Genomic DNA, 14,223 nt, shown 5'->3' with positions numbered 1-14,223 from the left:
GCCTTCAGTATTGTTGCCGGAATGTTGTCAGGGCCTGTAGCCTGTGCAGTATCCAGTGTCTTCAACCTTTTCTTGATCTCATGTGGAGTAAATCAAATTGGCTGAAGACTGGTATCTGTGATGCTGGGGACCACTTGAAGAGGACAAGATGGATCATTCGCTGGGCACTTCTGGCTGAAGATTGCTGCAAAAGATTCAGCCTTATCTCTTGCACTGATGTGTTGGGCTCTCCCATCATTGAGGATTGGGATATTTGTGGAGCCTCCTCCCTCAGTGAGTTGTTTAATTGTCCACTATAATTCTTGACTGGATGTGGCAGGACTGCAGATCTTAGATCTGATCTGTTAGTCATGTCATCACTTAGCTCTGTCTATCACTTGCTGCTTATGCTTAAAAGTAGTCCTGTTTGGTGGCTTCACCAGGTTGACTCGTTGCCTTCTAAGGAAAGGCTAGACAGGCCAGGCCTGTATTCTCTGGAGTTTACAAGAGTCGGAGTTGATTTATTTGAATCATATAAGATCCTGAGGGGACTTGACCACATGGATGTCAAAAAAATGTTCCTCTTGTGACAGAAGCTAGAACTAAGGGTCACAGTTTAAGAATAAGGAGCATCCATTTAAACCAGAAATGAGGAAACCTTTTTTAATCTCTCAGTGGGTTGAGTGTCTTTGGAATTCCCGTCCTCAAAAGTGGGTGGATACAGAATCTTTAAATATTTTTAAGTAGAAGTGGATAGATTTTTGATGACCAAAATGATGAGAGATTATTGGGGATCTGCAGGAATGCAAATCAGATCAACCATAACCTAACTGAATGGCGGAGTAGGCTTGCAGGGCCATGTGGTCTACTCTTGTTCCGAGCTTGTGTGTTTGTACAGTGGGAATTAGGGGAAAGTCTCTGTTGGTTGGAATCATACAGAACACAAGGAAGATGGTTGTGGTTTTTGGAGAACATTCATCTCAGTTCCACAACATCTCTTACAGGAGTTCCTCAGGACAGTATCCAAGGTCCACTGTCTTCAACTCATGTATCAATGACCTTCTCTCTATCATAAGGTCAGAGTGGGAATGTTTGCTGCTGGTTGCACAAAGCTCAATTCCATTCATAATCTTCAGACACTGAAGCAGGTAGTGCAAATAATGTGGCAATACCCAGACATCATTCAGACCCAAGATGATAACTGGCAAGTAACATTAATGTCATATAAGTGTCATGAAATGACCATCTCAAGCAAGGCATAATCTAACCGTGCATCCATCCTTGATTTTCAATTGCATTATCATCACTGAATTCCCCATTATTAATATGCTCACCATTGACCAGAAGCTTAACTGGTCCAACCTGGTGACAAGACCAGGTCAATGTATGGGAATCTTATGGTAGATAACTACCTCCTGACTCCCCAAAGCCTGTCCACCATCTATAAGGCACAAATCAGGAGGGCAATGGAATACTTTTCACTTGTTTAAATTTATACTGTTTCAACAACATTCAAGAAACTTGATAACATTCCAGTCAAAGCAGCCTGCTTGATTGGCACCACCGTTTCAATCACCAGTGCACAGTGGCAGCTGTGTGCACCATCTACAGGATCGACTGCAGCAACTCATCGAGCCTCCTCCAACCACACCTCCCAAACTCACAGTATCTGCCACGTCAACAAAAGAAGAGGTGTAGATTAATGGGAACACTATTCCGTGCAAATCCCCTCCAAGCCATGCACCATTCTGATGTGGAAATCTATTGCTGCCCCTTCACTGCTGGTGGGTCTAAATCCTGGAACTCCCTAACAACAGCACATAGATTGCAGTTATGAAAGTCAAGAGCTAACAATCACCTTCTCAATGACAACTAGGCATAAGCAACAAATAGGTAAAAACAAATAGGTGAAAACCAGATTCTGGATTAGTGGTGCTGGAAGAGCACAGCAGTTCAGGCAGCATCCAAGGAGCTTCGAAATCTACGTTTCGGGCAAAAGCCCTTATTCCTGATGAAGGGCTTTTGCTCGAAACGTCGATTTCGAAGCTCCTTGGCTGCTGCCTGAACTGCTGTGCTCTTCCAGCACCACTAATCCAGAATGAGCAACAAATGCTGATTTGGTCAGTGATGCCCACATCCCATAGAATATTAAAATGCATACTGTTCTGACCATCTGATAATTTATCCTGAGACCTCCCTGGTCTGTACCCACATGAGACGTATTATCCCATTATAACTACTACAGTTGTTTGCTTGCCTTTGCTTTTCTCCAAGAGAGCAGGAAAATAAGGATTGAGTGGTTTGGGCAGGAACCAAGCCTAAATGGCGGTATTGTTTACAGTGTGCTCCATTTGCACAGGAGATCTTATCCAGCTGCTGGTATCGTGTAAAGTGAGGATTAAGATCAAGTTTAGCCCTAGTCTGTTCAACAGCACCATAAGTTGCTCAGTGCTACTACTGTAGTTCTGGTTCAATGGATATGTACTTAGGGGTGAATAATTCTCTCCCTATTACAGATATTTAACAGAAAGGATTTCGCAGCAGGCAATAAAACTTTCCTGGGAATAAATAGCAGGTCCATTATCCACTTTGTATTGTAAAAATAGATTTTGCCTTTAGACTAAGAAAAATTGTTGTTTTAAATATCAAATTTAGATTAAGTTGATAAACATCATAGATTTAGATAAAATTCATAGTTATCCTTCTCTTCGGTGAGAATGCTTGTGTCCTTCACTGACAATTGAATGGTGATTTTGGAACCTGCTGTGCTTTCCTGTTGAACACTTTGCTTCAAGCACCAATGGCTGCCTTGCTCTTGTTTCTGCAATGACATGAGAAATGCTTTCTGGAGAACACAATCAATGTCGGTAAGTTGTAATGAAGACTGTAATTAAGGATACCTCACCAACACTGAGAGTGGGGTTTCAGCAGTCTGAAAGCTGCTCCAACTGAACTTTGACAGTGCACTCAGAAAAGAAAGGATGACTGGGACAAATTGTCTGTCACTTACTTATGGCCTCCATTAGCAGTTTTTCTCCTTCTCTGACTTACCACTATCTATCCCTTTGTCTATCTTTCTCTCTCTCTGGGCTCTTTCTCCACCTTTACCAACCCCTGTTTTCAGCAAGTAAATTCCCTACAGCGTGGAAGCAAGCAACTTAGTCCACACTGAAGAGCATCCCACCCAGACCCCTATCCTATATTTTCCAAGGCTAGTTCACCTAACCTGCACATCTTTAGATTATGGGCGGGAACTGGAACACTCAGAGGAAACCCACACAGACACGGGAAGAATGTGCAAACTCCACACAAAACAACCATCCAAGTCTGGGATCAAACCAGAGTCCTTGGTGCTGTGAGGCAACAGAGTTAACCACTGAGCTACCATGCCAGCCCTGGTACATATAACGTATATCCCACCTTTTCCCAACTGCAATCAGTTCTTAAGAAGGATCTTGGACCCAAAACATTAACTCTGCTTTCTCTCCACAGATACTGCCAGGCACTTTGAGTTTCTCCACCAATTTCATTTTCATTTCAGGTTTCCAGCATCCATAGTTCTTTGCTTTACTTTACAATTATCAACCGTGATACTTTTTAATATCAGAACTGCAGTTGCAATCAACTGTTATTTTCACAGCAAATGCAACAGTGGCAGCTTCTATTTATATTGTACTCATTGATGGAATGAGTGCATTGCTGGCTCAGCCAAAATTGTTGCCCACCCCTTGACTGTTCTTGAAAGCCAATATTATCTTTTGATTATTCCTGAACTGTGACATCCTGTCGAATCGCCGTCCAAACTGGGAACTAAAGAATGAACATGCTTATAAAGTAAAGAGTGTTCTGGAAGAAAAAGAAGTTAACTAAAATACAGCATCCAGATTTCCTGCTGCACTTCCAAAATCTGAAATGTCATGGCAAGGTGTCAGGAAAAACAGCCAGAATTTAAAACAATCGTTTCTCAAGGTTTCTCCTAATGGACAAGAACATCCTGAGTCAGCCTCATTTGAACAGGCATTGGCTGGCACGGCCTCCCATTGGGAACTAGCCCTGTCAGAGGAAAAAAATGACGACCAGTTAGAGGTGGTAAACAGCCAGAGCAGCTTAAAGGGTTCGGTGGCACATTGCAGAACAAACTAAAACAATGTCAAGTGTGAACACTGAATTGCAACTGATTTGTTCTGAGATACAAGGACCGTGCTATTACACTTCCCTCCTTGTAGAATATGTTACACAATGTTCAAAAATCCACACAACTTTTCCATTTATTTTCAAATCTATATTAACTACTGGCTTTCTATGCCTAAGACAATACCTCTTTTCTTGGCTCAAACTTTCAGAACTTGGGGAATAGATAGAACATAGAACATAGTGAATCACCTCACACTTAGCTACATTGAATTCCATTTGCCACCTAAATGATTTTAACTTATCTTGGACTGAGACTGAGGAGAAGTTTGCTGCAACACAGACCAATTTTAGCCTTCACCTTTAACTGAAGTTTTCGCTTCAACCTCATGTCGGTCTGACTCTGACTCAGATCTGAACTGGGTTCAGGTCCAACTTGCATTCGCATTCCACTGTAGCACCACTGAGAATAGGAGCAGGTGTAGCCCATTGGGCCTGCTCCACTGTTCAACATGATCATGGCTGATCATCCTGAGACCATGACACCTGACAACTATCAATTGACAACCCATTCATGCACAATAAAAAATGATAAGGATATGGAAGACACAATGAGACAGTAGGGGATATGTCAAACTGTAGGAAGAAAGCTGTCATCAATACCTTTGCAGCATTGGAAATGAGCAACTCAAATGTGGCTCAAGGTTGCACATTAATTTTGCAATCACCTGCTTGTGATATAATAGTACACTCTTGACAATATGGAGTCCACTTCACCAGTTTCCTCATTTCCCCTCCCCCCACCTTACCCCAGTTCCAAACTTCCAGCTCAGCACCATCCTTATGACCTGTCCCACCTGCCAATCTTCCTTCCCACCTATCAGCTCCACCCTCCTCTCTGACCTATCCCCTTTACCCCCACCTCCATCCCTCAGCTACCTTCTCCCCGGTCCAACCCCCCTTCCGTTTATTTCTCCACCCTTGAGGCTCCCAGCCTCATTCCTAATGAAGGGCACCAGCCCGAAATGTCAATTTTTCTACTCTTCAGATGCTGCCTGACCTGCTGTGCTTTTCCAGCAACACACTCTTGAATATGGAGTCCCTATCAATTGTTCTAGCAATTTTGTCTGTCAGCTCATCTGCATGATGAGAGAAACTTATCCACCCTGTGGGATGGGGATGGTAATCTGGACATCACTTTGGCATTACAACATCCTTCTGATTATGTTTGCTTCATGTCACACTTGTTAACAGATAAAATCTAAAAGCCGCTAACAGGATTTTGTAAGTGCGTTCTCTGAGATCTGACTCAGCTGCAATGTCTTCACTTCAGCAGACAACTGACTGTTGTTGTCTCAGACTTTGCTTGAGTCACATTCTAACATATCCATGGCTAATGCAGTTTGGTAAAATATGTTAAAGGTCAATATTGGAGTTGGGACAGGGCACAAGCTGAAAGCCATCCCTACCAGCATCCCCCCACCTCCTTCCTGCTCCATGATTTGTCCCTGTTGCTGTGACCTCGTCCGTGCCCTCTCTTATATGAGTTTCTGTTTCTGGTGCACAGGAGCACGAGCAGTAGCAACCATTGCTCCTGCTGTCTGTAGCCATGGGAACCACCAGCCAATAAAGGGATGGCAACTCTGGAGGATTGTGTGGGGAGGGAGAGTGTGTGTGTGTTTGACAGGATGTCCATCCCCAGAGTCTTTACTCCCATGAACGCCTGACGCAGCCAGTTCAATGCTCAATAGGCAATTTATTCCCCTGATAATTGGACCTCGACCCATTCTCAAAACAGTAGAATCAAATTTGGGAACATTAAATTTCACCGTCTTTTTTTTACTGACTTACATCAAGCCAGTGTACATTATTTTAAAAGGACTATTAAACAGGACTTCAGTTAACTAAACCTGCTCTTTAATTTTGACCTCAATTTGTATTTTTGCTCAGCATGATAAAATATTGACTGATGCATAACAGTTACATTCAGATTTAATCATGGACCATTATGCAAGGACTCCCATTTTTGCAAGGCAGCAATTGACTTCAGAAGTGGCCAACAAATTGTCTATCTTCTGTTTTACTGAATGGTTCAAATTCACAAAATGAATCAAACCATGCAAAATTACTCACCTGTTAGATTTCATTTTCATAAATTTAATACTGAAGTTTAATTTAACTAATGTTCTGGTTCATGACTTGTAGTAAATTTTCACAGCATCCATTGCCTTCGGCAGTTTCTTGATATCCTGTGCAGTAAGTCAAATTGCCAGAAAACTGGTACCCTCTGGGGACCTCTGGAGGAGGACAGGATGGATCATCCACTTGGTTTAATGGCTGAAGATTGTTGCAAATGCTTTGTCCATTTGTTCCTCGCCTCCTTCATAAATACAGCCCTCATGCTCAGACAGAACAAAAACCATTCCAGGGTGCAAGAGTATGGAAGGCAACTGCTTAGCACCCTGAGTGGCAGCCTCAAGTAGGCATTCAAGGGGCACGTCCCAAGCTGCCATATTCCTTTCTCTTTGGTGAGCCCATCTGTTCAGGTCATTCTGGTATAATGCACGTTTTGTCAACATGAATTGGCTATAACACAATTGATGAATTGTGAAAGCTGTTTGGATAACGCAAACTCTCTACTGAACATGTATAGTGATTTTCTGTAGCAATCTTCTACAGTGCGGTTTTCTATAGCAATTTTCTATAATGCGATTTTCTATAATGTGATTTTCTATAGCGATTTTCTGTACTGTGAGGTCACGAAAGAATGTGACTGTTGCATTAGAGCAGAATGACCTGTACTAAGCCTCTACTCACACACCTTTAGGATTCCATCTCCCAAAACTCTCCCCTGAGCCCCAGCCCTACAGCTTAGTCATGCCAACTATTGAACTGCCCTGCCCATCTCCATAGGTACCAGCACGGTGATGACTCCTCCCTACTGTAACCCATCCTTTCCAATGCAATATTGCCTCTACACTTCATATGTTGTTTCTCTCCTTCACAATTGTTGTTCCTTCTATGCCCCAGCATTCTGTCTCAGTTCTCCAGGATTGACTTCCACAGCAGTGACCCCTGACAAATCCTCATGACTTCCATTAAAATGACTGCCAAGACTGAACTAACTCCCCATACTGACCTTTGACCAGCCCTCCTGACCAAATTGGTAGGATGGCCTTGATTTCTAATGGACTAGACCCACGATCAACCGTTGTGCAGCTCCTTGGCTGACATACAGTGGCTCATTAGACCTGCAGGACTGACCAAGGCCTATTCTCTGGAGTCTCATGATGTAGATCCTTTGACCTTGATTTATCTAAGCAACCAACTGACTGAGTCCAAGCATCTGGAAGCTGCCCTTGTCTTATTGCGCTAATATCCCTAACTGAACACAGGACTGCTCCCCTCAGATTTTGAGGTGTGGGTATTGGGTTGAAGTATGCTCGGTGTGTTGCCACATAAGCTACTGACACACAGTGGTCACATGAGATTAATGTAGCTTGATGTCAGACAGCAACATGTCCAGCCCCTTCTGGGTAATGACTGACAACCATGACAAGCTACCTGATATTGTGTCTGTGTAAAACTGTATGGCAAGGCAGAATTACTGTTGGCCTTTCAAATCTTGTTGAGGATGTTAAGAGCAAAAATCCATGACAAAGCAACACAAAGATGCCGTGAGAAAGTGGATGAGGGCTACAGGAGCAAGCAAAAGCTCTAAGGTGCACCCGGTCCAATCCATGAGCTGGATCACTGACTATATGCACAAAGTGTCCAGTAAAATGTTCCAGTCAGCTCCAAAGAGCAGGACTGAAGTGGAGAGCTGTCTTGTAGATAGATCAGAGATGTGCCATGTGAATGCAGAGAGGTTGACATGTGTCTGATGCCAAGGATGAGGAGTGGCAGGTGGTCATCACTCATTAGGCATACCCTAAGATGTTGCAGTCCAAGATGGAGGGCTGGAGGTGCAAGTGGTGTGCTGGAGTTACCAGGTAGCCACACTCTGACTTTCATGTTGGGAATTGTCACCATCTCGTTTCTATCTGAAGGGTGGGAGAATGGGAAACTGTATATCGATGATGAGAGCTTAGGTAATTCTGAAATACTGAAAACATTTAAGTTCCTGAGGAAGGCTTTACAAGATAGATCCTGACAGAATATTTCCCCTAAGTGGGTATATAGAAATAATAGAACACTGTTTGAAGAAAAAAGGGGTTTTCCAATGAAGACAAAGTTGAGGAGATATTTCTGGTCTGGTTTGGCGGTACGGTGGCACAGTGGTTAGCACTGCTGCCTTACAGCGCCAGAGACCCGAGTTCAATTCCCGCCTCAGGCGACTGACTGTGTGGAGTTTGCACGTTCTCCCCGTGTCTGATCCTGACAGAATATTTCCCCTCAAGTAGGTATATAGAAATAATAGAACACGGTTTGAAGAAAAAAGGGGTTTTCCAATGAAGACAAAGTTGAGGAGATATTTCTGGTCTGTGCTAATGGATGCAAATAGGTCCCTCACTGTTCGCTATTGAGATTCATCCATCACCATTTAACACTTGCTTGGAGATTCAAACATTTTGCTCTCTGAAATAACTCCACAGAGGCAGGTATCCCGTCACTTCACTTTTTATTTACACTTTGGAAAGTCCTTGACAGCTCCCTCAGAGCCAGCTGTTAGAGTGAACAGAATATCTGATACTATTGTTTATATCTGTCAGCCAGGGCTCCCTGATGGACCAGGCTAACATCCCAAATCAGGGAACTCACATTCTATGAGGTCTACCTGGCTAACCTCTTTACACTCTCGATGTCGGGAATCTCATTCCTGCCAATTTCACCCTCTTTACCCAACATCCCCGTGAATGTCCACATCGTTCTGCCTGCAGTGTTTCAGGGGAATGTTAAACAGAAGACCTGCCTGCCCTCTGAGGTAAACATAAAATAAATTCCAGGACAAAGTTATAAAAGAGACCAAAGAATGAATTCCTTAATCTCCTGGCCAATATTTATCACGCAGCCAAGCTCACAAAAACAGACTGACTGGTCATTGTCGCATTAATGTGTGTGGGAGCATGCCTGTGCAAATTGACTGTTATGGTCCCAACACAGTGAATGTATTTCAAAAGTCCTTAACAGGATATAACACTGATCGTGGAAACTTAGTTTCTCTGCTTTCCTTTTCTTTTTAATGGTTATGCTTGGCAAAACCAGCTTAATTTTCAGATCAGTTTCTGAAAGGCAGTTGAGAAGTTGAAGAAAATTGTAAATCTTGTGTCATTTCAAAGTTATTATGGGAATATTCACATGGAGGTCATTATTCAAAACTTCTTTTGATACATAATTCGCTGTCCATTGATACATTTTTTTATTGAAATGTCAGGATGAAATTTATTGAGTGTTTGTAGATTTGTAATCTTTTCTCATACAGCATTTAACATGAAGTAACTTCACTTCTCTCCCCTCCCCCCCCCCAATTGATCCCCTTCAAGAATATCAATGCTGCTATTTTTAACAATGGTGAAGCAAAAGAGGGTTGATGAAGCTAGTGCTGTTAATATTGAGCATATGGACTTTGAAAACGCTTTTTGATGAAATAGCACATCATAGATTTGTTATCAAAATAGAGATCCATGGGATCTATGATTTAGTGGCAGTGTGGAGACAAATTTGGCCAAATGACAGAAGTCAGGCAGGAACGTTGAACGGTTATTTTTCAGTCTTGCATAGATGGCAGCTCAGAAGATTTTCACTAGGTTGACTGCTGGGGTGAAAGGTTTGTCTAAGAAGGAAAAGTTGAGCAGTTTGGGCATTTACTTATTGGGGTTTAGAAAAACAAGAGGTAATCTTATTAAAATATGCAGGTTTCTGAGGAAGGCTTTGCAAGATAGATCCTGAGAGGATATTTCCCCTCAGGTGGGAATGTAGAAATAATGGAGCACTGTTTGAAAGAATGGGCTTTTCCAAAGAAGACAAAGGTAAGGATGTATTTCTTCTCTTGGAGAGTCATTAATCTTTGGAATTGTCTTCACAGGGAACAGTGGAAGCTGGATCATTGAAAACAATTTGGATATTCCCATGGCCAGAGAGTCATTGGTACAGCATAGACTGGAATTGTGCACATGGATTATGTTGAATTCCCATGGTAGCTTACTTTGTGGGAATTACTCGGGAATTTCCAATGGACAACTTTTCTGCATCTGGAAACCTGCAAAATAGTCCATTAATGTTAGAAAATTTGGAGGTTTACATCTTTCTAAAATTAGTTGTTACAGGAAAAGTGAGAGGATTGAAAACCTCATCTGACACCTGGAAAACTATCAGACTGTCCTGTCAACGTAGCGCTGACCATACACTTACAAATAAATAATGCCCCCCTCTCCCATCCCCACCCCCCTGCCTTAAACAAGCCCAACTAGCACCCTGCATGTTGCCTGGACGTCTAACAACCTAACCCCACTGACTAACGTAAACGCATGGCAACCCCTCCACACTGACTATGTTGGATCTTGACCTGACACCTTACATCCCCTCGCCAGTGTGACCACCCTCCTTTTGACCCTGAAACTAACACCCCCCATAGATCTGACAATTGCCCATCTGCCAGCCTAAACCAATGCCTCCAGTCAGGCCCCATGCTCTCAGCTGCTAACCTGAGAACAGGACACACCTCCTCCCACCACCCGAACCAACACTGTTCCCTACCCACTTCCCCCGATCATGACCTACCCGAAGTACTCCATCGCCCATGTACCTGGAACCCTATTTACTTGGAACACTGGCACCTTAAAGGAGGGAGGTTGGCTCAGATGTTAACTCCGCATTTACCTACCTACCCTTTTGGAAGAGCTGTCGAAGGACAGTCCTGGGATACTGCAGACGGACTACTGAAAAGCAGGGCGTGGTTTCTGCACCAGTTGTTTTCCTGGCTGGATTTAAGCATTCCTGGACATGCTCAGGACAGCGGTCCCTGCTCTGGAATCTCCAGCGCAGAAGTCACCTAAAGTCAAGTGGGTAAGTTTTAATCTGATCATGAATGGAAATAGTGTCCCCAGTCCTGATCAGAAATATCTAGGCCTATGTTCAAAGCTGAGATGGACAAATCTTTGATTGACAAGGAATTTGGGAGTTGTTGAGGGCAGGTCGGAAAGCAGATTTATAGTCGTAATCAGATCAGCCATGACCTTACTGAATGGAGGACTAGGCTGTCAGAGTTTTGCTTGTTTCTGTTTCATATTAAACCTGAGGAAAGCATCAGTAGATTGGTATTAAGAACACTGCTCTCTTTGATTTACATTAACTGCATATACTTGAGTATAGGTGGCATAACTACAAAGCTTGAGGATGACAGAAATGTAGCAAGGGAGAGCTGGATAGTCTCAGAGATCATGGCGAAATGGGTAGATGGTTGGCAGGTTTAACACAGGGAAGGGATGAGGCGATTCGTTTTGGTGGGAAGAAGGAGCAAACGCCGTGTGAAATGTCTGGTAGGATTTTAACGTGTGTCAGAAACGAGCTCTGGGGTTTAAGGACAGAAATCTTTAAAAGGTTCCTGAATGGTGGCTTCAAGTGGACAGGGCCTGGGAAATGAATATTCAAGGCTACACGTGCTATCGTAAGGACAGACTGACGGGCAGAGGGGGTGGGGTGGCCATGTTGGTAAGGGATGATATTCAGTCCCTTGCGCAGGGGGACCTAGAATCAGGGGATGTAGAGTCAGTGTGGATAGAGCTGAGAAAAACTAAGGGTAAAAAGACCCTCTTGGGAGTTATCTACAGGCCCCCAAACAGTAGTATGGATGTCGGATATAAGTTGAATCAGGAGCTGAAATTGGCCTGTCATAAAGATGTTACTACAGTTGTTATGGGGGATTTCAACATGCAGGTAGACTGGGAGAATCAGGATGGTATTGGACCTCAAGAAAGAGACTTTGTAGAGTGCCTCGTTGCTCTTTCCAAAGTGAATCACCTCACACTTTTCTGCATTAAACTCCATTTGCTACCTCTCAGCCCAGCTCTGCAGCTTATCTATGTCCCTATGTAACCTACAACATCCTTCGGCACTATCCACAACTGTGCCGGCCTTAGTGTTGTACTCAAATTCACTAACCCATTCTTCTATGCCCTCATCCAGACCATTTATAAAAATGACAAACAGCATTGGACCCAATGCAGTACACTGCTAGCAACTGAACTCCAGGATGAATATTTCCCATCAACTACCATCCTCTGTCTTCTTTCAGCTAGCTGATTTCTGATCCAAATCTGTGTTGACAGATTACTTTCCTGAATTACAATAGTGATTATACTTTAAAAATTCTTATCGGTTGCAAAGCACTTCGGAATGACTTGCACTTGTGAAATTTTCTGTTATGAATCTTTATTTTAAAGAGTCCAATTAGAAGGATCTGTCTCACTGCTCATTCCAAAAGGGTCCATGAAGAAATCCTCAAGAATTTATGAAAGTAAGTTTCTTGGTTTCCAATATTTTACATCAACTCAACTCATACAGTAAGACAAAACTGGAGTTCAGAAGATGAGGAAATTAAATTGCGCAAAACAAAGATTTAGCTAAGGGTCAGTAAAATGCCACAATGCTCTGTTGGTGTGAACTGGAATATAGGCACTTAGTTACTAGAGTATATGGGACATAAATTAACATGTCATACAGTGGGACATATTAAAAATTAACTACAGGAGTAGACAGTGCATGAGAGGTAGTGGTAAGTGGGGGAGGCAGAGCCTGACCTGGCTTTGACCATCTGCTATTTTCTAAACATTGTGAGTTGTTACTGCTGCTTAGATTCATGCAGGAATTTCCCTCCTTCATTGCTCACCCCACACCCACCAAGCCACCTATCTCTTCTCCCTGTCACCACACCCCCCACACCATCTCCTCCACATCCTTCCATCCCCAGTCATGACCATAATCAACACAAGTGAAAGAAAATTTCGGGTTTACATTCTGGATCTCAAATTGAAAACATCACAGAGACTGTGGAGTGAAAGAGGAGGTGGAAGCCATGTTTTCCTTACCCTTCTATGTTTATTAAGTTGATGTATATTTATATGCAGAAAGAGACGCCAAACTGTGGTATTATGCTTTAGCAAGGCAATCTACTGTTATTATAGACCAGCACAACTCTGTGATCCTGGGTTCTAATTTATTATTTTCATGAGAGATGAGAAGAAGCAAACATTAAGAGGAGCTGATCAAGTTCGTCTGCACAAAGTGTATGTGTGGACGTATGGAGCATGTTTCATTTGTGCGTGTGACATCTCTGTCGAGGTGCCAGGTTTGAAAAGAAGAAAGGGAACAATGAAAATATGAGTGTGTGAGGAGCTCATCAGTCACAAAGATAGAGATCATACTTTCAGCTGCATTTTCTTCTTCCCCTCATCCACCGAATATTACCTCAGATCCTCACCCTGAACCCCACTGTTCATTTCTGTAGTTTCTCTCTCAAGTCCAATCATACCTTTTCTGAGCTCATCTTGTCCATTTACCTGCCTGGTACCCCTTCAAATCCATTCTCACTCAACTGCTGACCACCTTTTGTCTCCCCCAGCTGGAGAGCTTATATTTATGAATCAAGGTCTCAGAATTAGAAGCCACCTATTTAGAATACACAAGATGAGAGATTTCTTCAGTCAGAGGTGTAGAAATATCATTAGCTGTTTCTAGATGAGAACTAGACACAAAGCTAGTGCAACTAGATAACATTTACGAATTTTACACTATGTACAGAAACAGGGTATGGGACGTTTGCTAATGCCTTTCTTTATCGGGTCTCAGTACCATGTGATCTGACATCATTCTGACATGGGGTCTTATTCACATGCTCAGTAGTCATTATTATATTATTGGTACATTTAACCCTTTATTTTACAAGAGGGTTGTCAATCTTTGAGAGTATCTACCCAAGAGGGTTTTGATGCTCGGTTGTCCAGTGTATTTAAGACTAAGATCAAGTAATGGATGGAGATTAAAGACTCAAATAGATCTGGGGATAATGGAGAAAATCCAAATTATAGTAGAAGATCAGCCATGACATTTTTGAATGGAACTGTCAGGCCAACTCTTGCTCCTTGTTCTTATATTATGTTATCTCAGGCATTAGCC

The sequence above is a fragment of the Chiloscyllium plagiosum genome, chromosome 5 (genome assembly GCF_004010195.1).
Source record: "Chiloscyllium plagiosum isolate BGI_BamShark_2017 chromosome 5, ASM401019v2, whole genome shotgun sequence".
NCBI lineage: Eukaryota > Metazoa > Chordata > Chondrichthyes > Orectolobiformes > Hemiscylliidae > Chiloscyllium > Chiloscyllium plagiosum.
The sequence above is the reverse complement of the archived record's forward strand: the minus strand, read 5'-3'. Positions refer to the sequence as shown.